Below are 8,256 nucleotides of genomic sequence, written 5' to 3'. Positions count from 1 at the left end.
TTCAACCCGAGTGTGTAGAAGAGTAGAATATTGCAATCTTGTGTTGAAAAATAAAAATGATTTATAGAAGATTGATTTATTGACTGACTGACTGACTGACTGACTGACTGACTGACTGACTGACTGACTGACTGACTGTGTGATTTGATTGATTAATTGATTGACGTGCTTTGGTTTACTGGTATAACTTTTCATTTTCGAGAAATAGAACCAAGCGTTTTTAGCTTCTGTTGGCGCATTGTAGATTCTGTGCAGGTGAGAAGGACAACGTGAAGACGTCACTGTATAATCACAGGAGTCCCAAGCTGACGATTCGAGAAATCGATCGATTTATGTAAGCGTATGAATGAAGTACGCGGTGTTGTGTTACAATTTAGGCCGTTGGAGATTTGAGCGCTCTGTAAGACTTTGTATGGAGTCTAAAAATAACGTGGAATAAAAGCTCTCGACAAAATAAAATTTTATCTTCTTTTCAATAAAATAAAGAAAATGTACTCACCTTTCTTGATTTCTGTTGTCCTTTTGGGCTATTTCATCGTTTTTAGGGCGTTTTGAGATTTTTGTCGTAAATTCAGTACTATCGCGCAGAACATCAAACAGCACTATTGTCATGCTGCATATTGCAAAATAAACTAATCGAACGCGTCTGACTGTTTGGTGGATCGGGTCGGGAAAGAAAAACTGCAATGCAATAAGTCAGTGGGTCCAACACTAAAGCATAAATAAATTAATACCACAACAGAAACAGTTGAGAGGAACTTTCTATACATGCTATATTGCGTGACCAATCTAAAGATTGCATTACACAACAACCTGAAATTAAAAAAAAAACTGAAAAAAATCAGTTAAACACGGTTAAACGGTCTAACACTTGCCTATTTGTTATTTTAAAACATGTCTGTGGACAGAAATCGACAAAAAACACTTTGGCTTTCCTAAAAGAGAGTGTCAAAAGACCCTAAAGCTCAGCTATACAGAAAGCTTCATACTCGCAAGTATGAGGAGAAGGCTTGGCTACCAAATCGAGCCTGGTTTCCAAGCTCTGGAAGGAAGTGATCCCAAATTTTTGCGGCGTTGTTGTTTGGAGCAGGAGAGACTCGATTTGCAATCGCTGAAGTTCGTGCCACAAAGATTCAACCTCCATCTGTAAAGGTAAGACTTACTTGTTATCACAAAGCTAAAGATAGAGTTGCAGACCGCCACGCAACTTTACACAGTAGAATCCTGATTTCTCGAATCTCCAGAAATGAACATCGCTTCGAGTAATCGGGAGGCTCGAGAAATCTGGAATAAAATTACAGAGAACTATCCAAGGAAAACGAAAATTGGTTCAAGAAACCACAAGTGGTTTCCTTTCCTCAGTCAAACAATGCAATTTTATCCCCAACTTCTCGAACATACCAAATTCTCGAACCAATTTTTGTTTCCCTTGGGCACAGGCAGACCACGTCCCTATGTGTTCGCTGTTGGATCTCTGTTACATAATCGATGACTATCGATTTCTATGGCGGTTATGAATAAAGCACTGAACAATGCATATTTGGGCTCATCTCAATCCGAATACTTCAGTTAAGTAATAATAAAAATACTCCGAATACTTCATCATTCCAAAATTCTCAGAGAAAAGTGATCCTAATGTCACAAGAGTAGCTTTCTCAAAATGATCGGTGCAAGATTTTAGACCAAAGGAATTTGGACATGCGAACAACAAAAGAAAATTTGACAGATCTGTCAAATATCAAAGGAACGCCATTTATATTTTATAATAGAAAAAAATAACTTGATTTTCAAAATGAAGTCCAATAGGTTGTCATCTTCAGGTTGAAACAGAATAAACTAGGCTGAAAATGGATTTTACCTGAAAACCAATCAGTTAGCCTGCACAGATACATCAAACGGCATATACTCCATGTTAAGCTCCATATAAGGCATAATTATGAGATAACCGGGTGACTATATGGAAGCTTAACATAAATCACTTTCCCACCCAAACAGTTGCAGTTTGGGGGGGTACCGTATTTTCTCAATTAAATGCCCCCGGCATTATTTCAAACTTGGCTTGGTGGACCCAGCGTTTATTTGAAGCCGGCATTTAATCTGGGTCAGGCGTTTATTAACGAGGTGCAATTTTTCTGTCAATTTTTCAGATTGATATATTACTTACCAAACTCCGAGATCCAGGGGCAGTTGTTAATACGGGACAATTTTTCCCTTTGTTCCGCCCCAAAACCTGTCCCTGGGTCTCCTAAAGTGATTATTACCCAAGGGTACATTATTGCGGATTGAACTTTTTTATGTTGCAATCATGATTTGTGACCTGGCGTTTATATGAGGCCGGCGTTTATACCAGGCCGGCGTTTAATCGGGGTCTGGTGTTTAATCGAGAAAATACATATGTCAAGAATACCCATGGTATTTTCAAAGTGTTTTTAAAGTAAAAACAGCTCAAAATATACATTTAAAGATATCTATTTATAACCAGCTGCAGAGCTGCCAACTGGGTGGAGAGTCCAGAAAGTGTGAGATATTCGTCCTAGTCCTGGCGACTGTTTGAAAAGCATTTAGTTAAGAATGACAAAGGCAGTTTCCTTATAGCCCCATATTTTATTTTTCAAACCTGCGATCAGGTGTTCTTTTTTATTGGCAGTAGGAAAGAGAAAAAAGGAATACCTGATACATTTATTTGACAAGTCGTCTGCCACCCCCTAATTAAAGTATCTGTCAACTGGAATGCCAGCAATGCTATCAGATAAGCCACGTTCTTTACGGTCAGCAGAAATTTGATTGTGTGTGGTTTCTTTCATGTGTAAAACTGAATCATAGCATTATGCGGATAAATACTTTTCAATTGGTGTAACATTTTAACAGGTTGATATCAAGAAAATTAAAAAATCAGGCAGCTCAGAGAAAAAGAGTTGAACATCCTTCGAACTGATAACAAACTGTGCTATTGGTGACTAATCCTTATTTTATCTTCGAGTGTTTCAAAAATTTGATTTCCAAAATTATGTAGCTCAACAGATATGATTAAGTTTTGGTATTGGTCTGTGCAAGTTATTTTTAGACCCCAAGTCACACTCTTGTAACCAACTCAGGATAAAGTTTCCATGTTGACTTTTGTTTCCTGCCAATCAGAAAAAAAAAAATGTAAAAAATCCTGCACCTTAACAGACCACTTGACAAGTGTTATTGTATCAGGTGTGTTTTTACGTGATTGTTGTCATTGTATCTGTGTTATGAAGGATAGTGTAAATAATAATAATAATAATAATAATGTTTTTTTTGGTAACATTTCTACAGAGTAGCTCTACATTTACCAATTAAAGTAACCCTAACTTAACAAATAAAATGATATTTACAATTAAAACTCTATAATCATTAAATTACTGTATACTACTATGCTATATTATACTATATACATTTATGCGTTTAAAAAATACTCTACTATTTACATCTAAGAGAAAAATAAAAAAGATACAGGAGATCAATCTGTTAATTTAGTTTTCCTCAAAAGGAAGCGTATACACATATGTATAAATTAAGTGTTATTGTCAGAGAAAACCGGGCAGGAGCAAAACATCGAGGTCGGCCATTTACCTTCATCCCTTCACAGTATAAAAGCTATCTGAAAAGATTAGCAACGGTAGCATTTGCAGCAGTAGACGTTCTTTTTTCTTCGAGATATGGCTATACCTTAATTTTGGGCCCTCAAGCGGCCTGAAAAAACCCGAAATTTCGGGCAACTTTGGGTGAGCCTACAGCACACTTCGTATGACTCCTCAAACTTCTTATATTTTTTTTCTATGACACTTATTCCCTTATAAATGGACTGAGATACATAAAACTTCCTGAGCTTTAAAACTAAGTTTTTTACGCGGCCTTAAAAATTGCCACTGAATCGTTAATGAGCTTGACCCAAATTTGAGTCATTTTCAGTCGACTGTTTCACCAAAGTGCGGCAGTTTATTTGGAAAGTAAAACCATCCCTCGATAGTCTTTTGAGCTGTTATCAAAATCCAGGTTAGTTAAAATTGGTATCTAGAATTAAATCGGAGTTAGCGGCGTCTGAAACTGCCATAACAATGTTCATTTTAGCAAATTCCCGCCAAATTTTACATCACACTATGTTTTGACTTCCTCTGATTGTAGTCCATAATTAACTAAAAGGACTTAAAAGTATTTTTGTTGACTTCGGGATAGAACATCGCAACCGTAATACCATTAACAACCTGTGTAAACATTTCAAAACTCTAAATAAATACCCGACATTTTCTTCGACACGTAACAAAATTTCCCGCGAAAGTTTTATTATGGTTCTTCGTCACGCTACAGGGTAAAACCGGACCGCATCCTCAGTTCGCTGGTCTATTGAAGATCGCCAAAAAGCAAATTGGAAACAAATAATGGAAAGGCAATCGAGCATCACCTAAATTAATTAAATGAACTTTGCAGACATTTTGTTTACACTCTTGTCTCCCCCGACTTTGGGAAATGCGTGATGTGTCACGAATTGTAAGGTCCGGACAACAGGTGTAAAGCTCTGTTTGAAAGTCTGGGCGTTGAAATCATGAATTTTTCTTTCCATACAGTATAGCTGGACTTGTTCAGTTTATCTTCCTTTACAGGCGAGCAAGCGAGATATGAATTTTGACTTCGTTAGGGCCTCTTTTAATGAGCCCGGTAAACGGGCCGTCACGTTTACCGGGACGAATTTTGTCGTCTGTTTATAATTTCAGCCCGATACGAAACCAAAATAGCGACACATAAAGCTGCATTATTCGCGACTATTGTAGCTCTATTGACACTTGCAACTTTACTAATAAAGCAAATTCGCATACTTCTCAAGTGGGAATACATATAAAGCAAAATTATGGCTTTTTGACCACCCAGTTGCGAAAGCAAAGCTATTTTGAATTTCTCCAAAAAAGGGTCGTCCCGGCGACTGGACTGGAGTGTTCATAAGGGAAAATTTTCATCCCTGTTGCCGAGATGCTATTTTTGATAAATCAAATGGCCCTGTTATTGTGATTACTGATTACTGTAAAAAAAAATAATAATAATAATAAAACGTTTCGACAAGTTAAATCAAACTTGATTTTTATTTTTTTTATTAATCGCTGTAGTTTTATCAGATTTTCATCTACATTATTTTTGAATGAACCAAAATCTCGAATTAATGTGGCTTATCAAGCCAATGCGTGCAAACTGATAATCCAATTAGGTTTGTGGTTTTCATACGTTTAATTTAATTTTCTGTGAATCCTCGAATGTTTATCAACAACAGTAAATGAAAAGGAAATTATCTACTTAGGATACATTGTTTTATCAGCAAAATTACTAATAATTTTTAGTTTATTGAGAATGAAAAACTTAAATTTATCAAACGGATAAGCATAAATAAAAGGATACAGCTTACATTCACTGCAGTCTTTTTAACTAGCTAAAAATGACCATGAAAAACACACACAAAATGTGTTGATACACACACAAAACATCATATAAATCGACTTTCTTAGCTTTTTAATAAATACTTATAGGTTGTACAATGGAATCAATCGTGACTATTTTTAATGTAGTCTATAATGCTGTACAGCCAGTTTTAAAGCAGTTGGTAATTTGATAGAAATGCCGGAGTTTGGTAAAGGCGAGAATTTATTTATTTTCATCTTCATCAAACCACTGCATTATAACTGGGCATGCAGTATCATCAAACAAATCATCTCTGAGCTCCTTTAACGCCTTCAATAATCGTGGGTCCCGGTTTATGGTTTTTTTTTTTGCCCCCCCCCCCCCCCTCTTATACCTTCTTTCATATTGGTAGAAATTTTTGATAGCCCCTACCCCTTAAACCTAACAGGAAACATCATGCAACCCCCCCCTCCCCCCATGAAAATCGACATAGCCTTCTTTCTAGACAAATTACGAACCCGGCCTAACTATATACATTTTTTCCGGCCAAAACGTTAATCTAGGTTTATTTTTATTGCCACCTCGCACGCGGTTTGGCCCTAGAAAAACCGCCTTTTTTGACTAGAAATATAATAATTGGGAGGCGGAAAACCACACGCGCCTGCATAGTACTTTCGTACGGGCTCCAGTTTCTCAAACTTTTGATGCAAATCGCAGGCATGTAAAACTTCAGAGGTATGGCTAAAGAAATAAAAGCGGTATACTAACCTGCGCAAAAAAGGAACAACAACATAAATGAAACAGAGATTTCGGCGGACATAGCTGCGTCTACGCGCCTTCGATAGTGAGGTATCGCCTATGCTTGGGACAGATTGTCATGGCCTGCATTTCCTCATTGTTTACAGCACCAAGCACACCAGCCTGGTTTACAATTAACTGTGATTTGCTGGTCTTAGCCTGAGTTATCTCGACCACGTTTCCCGCTGATTCCAAGACTAACAACGTGAAAAGTCATATCTCGCTTGCAGGCAAGTTATGGAGGAATAACTGAAACAAGTCCACCTACACTGAATGGCGAATCTTCTGATCAGAAAGAACAATTCATGATTTCAACGCCCTATCAAACAGAGCTTTACACCTGTTGTCCGGACCTTACAATTCGTGACACGTCACGCATTTCCCAAAGTCGGGGGAGACAAGAGTGTAAACAAAATGTCTGCAAAGTTCATTTAATTAATTTAGGTGATTCTCGATTGCCTTTCCATTATTTGTTTCCAATTTGCTTTTTGGCGATCGTCAATAGACCAGCGAACTGAGGATGCGGTCCGGTTTTACCCTGTAGCGTGATGAAGAACCATAATAAAACTTTCGCGGGAAATTTTGCTACGTGTCTAAGAAAATGTCGGGTATTTATTTAGAGTTTTGAAATGTTTACACAGGTTGTTAATGGTATTACGGTTGCGATGTTCTATCCCGAAGTCAACAAAAATACTTTTAAGTCCTTTTAGTTAATTATGGACTACAATCAGAGGAAGTCAAAACATAGTGTGATGTAAAATTTGGCGGGAATTTGCTAAAATGAACATTGTTATGGCAGTTTCAGACGCCGCTAACTACGATTTAATTCTAGATACCAATTTTAACTAACCTGGATTTTGATAACAGCTCAAAAGACTATCGAGGGATGATTTTACTTTCCAAATAAACTGCCGCACTTTGGTGAAACAGTCGACTGAAAATGACTCAAATTTGGGTCAAGCTCATTAACGATTCAGTGGCAATTTTTAAGGCCGCGTAAAAACCTTAGTTTTAAAGCTCAGGAAGTTTTATGTATGTCAGTCCATTTATAAGGGAATAAGTGTCATAGAAAAAATATAAGAAGTTTGAGGAGTCATACGAAGTGTGCTGTAGGCTCACCCAAAGTTGCCCGAAATTTCGGTTTTTTCAGGCGGCTTGAGGGCCCAAAATTAAGGTATAGTCATATCTCGAAGAAAAAAGAACGTCTACTGCTGCAAATGCCACCGTTGCTAATCTGTTCAGATAGCTTTTTTACTGTGAAAAGATGAAGGTAAATGGCCGACCTCGATGTTTTGCTCCTGCCCGGTTTTCTCTGACAATAACACTTAAGTATGGGGCCTTGTAGAATATTTCCCACTGACTAGATAATCATAATCAAACGGAAAGTATGTTGCTCATGTTTGAATAGTTGGCTCCTTAATGTGATAATCCTAAAATAAGATTTGGTTGTTGTGCTATAAGCTTCAGTTCATACTTTTATCATTATTTCAAGTTCAAGTTCTGAGTGAATTCTTGGGATGTTGTGCTGTCACCTCATGGCAGCAGGCTTCTGGAAATGGTCTCAGAAAAAGACATGCTTGGAATGTTCAAGCAGTCAAGTAAGCCAAAGGCCAGGGTCATTAAAAATTTCAATTGGATTGGGTTTTGTAAAATAAAGACATCATTCGATCAGCGTCTCAAGCTACTCAGAAAAAAATGAGGTCTCGCAACAGGAGTCCAACCTGTGACCTTTGACCTTCTGTATACTGGTCATAAGCTGTTCCACTAAGTTACAGGAAACTTTGTGGAGCTTTGTTATAACTATTTTACTCGGTCTTGGAAAATAATTGTAGCTGAAGGGCTTTACCTTATGAAGGTTAGCTGAGATTATGAAGTTTTTCAGTCTTGGGCTAGGATTATTTGACACACATGTCTTGGGCTTCAAAAGTGTTAAAACTGTTAAGTCTCGGTATGGAACTTTAAAAAAAGGGTCCAAAGTCAGGGATTTCTATACCCAAACTTTACAAACTCGTTTAAGAGGAAAGAGGAATATTCCTGTAGCAATAACAC

The sequence above is a fragment of the Oculina patagonica genome, chromosome 7, assembly GCF_052425735.1.
Source record: "Oculina patagonica isolate OP01 chromosome 7, crgOcupat, whole genome shotgun sequence".
Taxonomy (NCBI): Eukaryota; Metazoa; Cnidaria; class Anthozoa; order Scleractinia; family Oculinidae; genus Oculina; species Oculina patagonica.
This window is presented reverse-complemented; position numbering follows the sequence as displayed.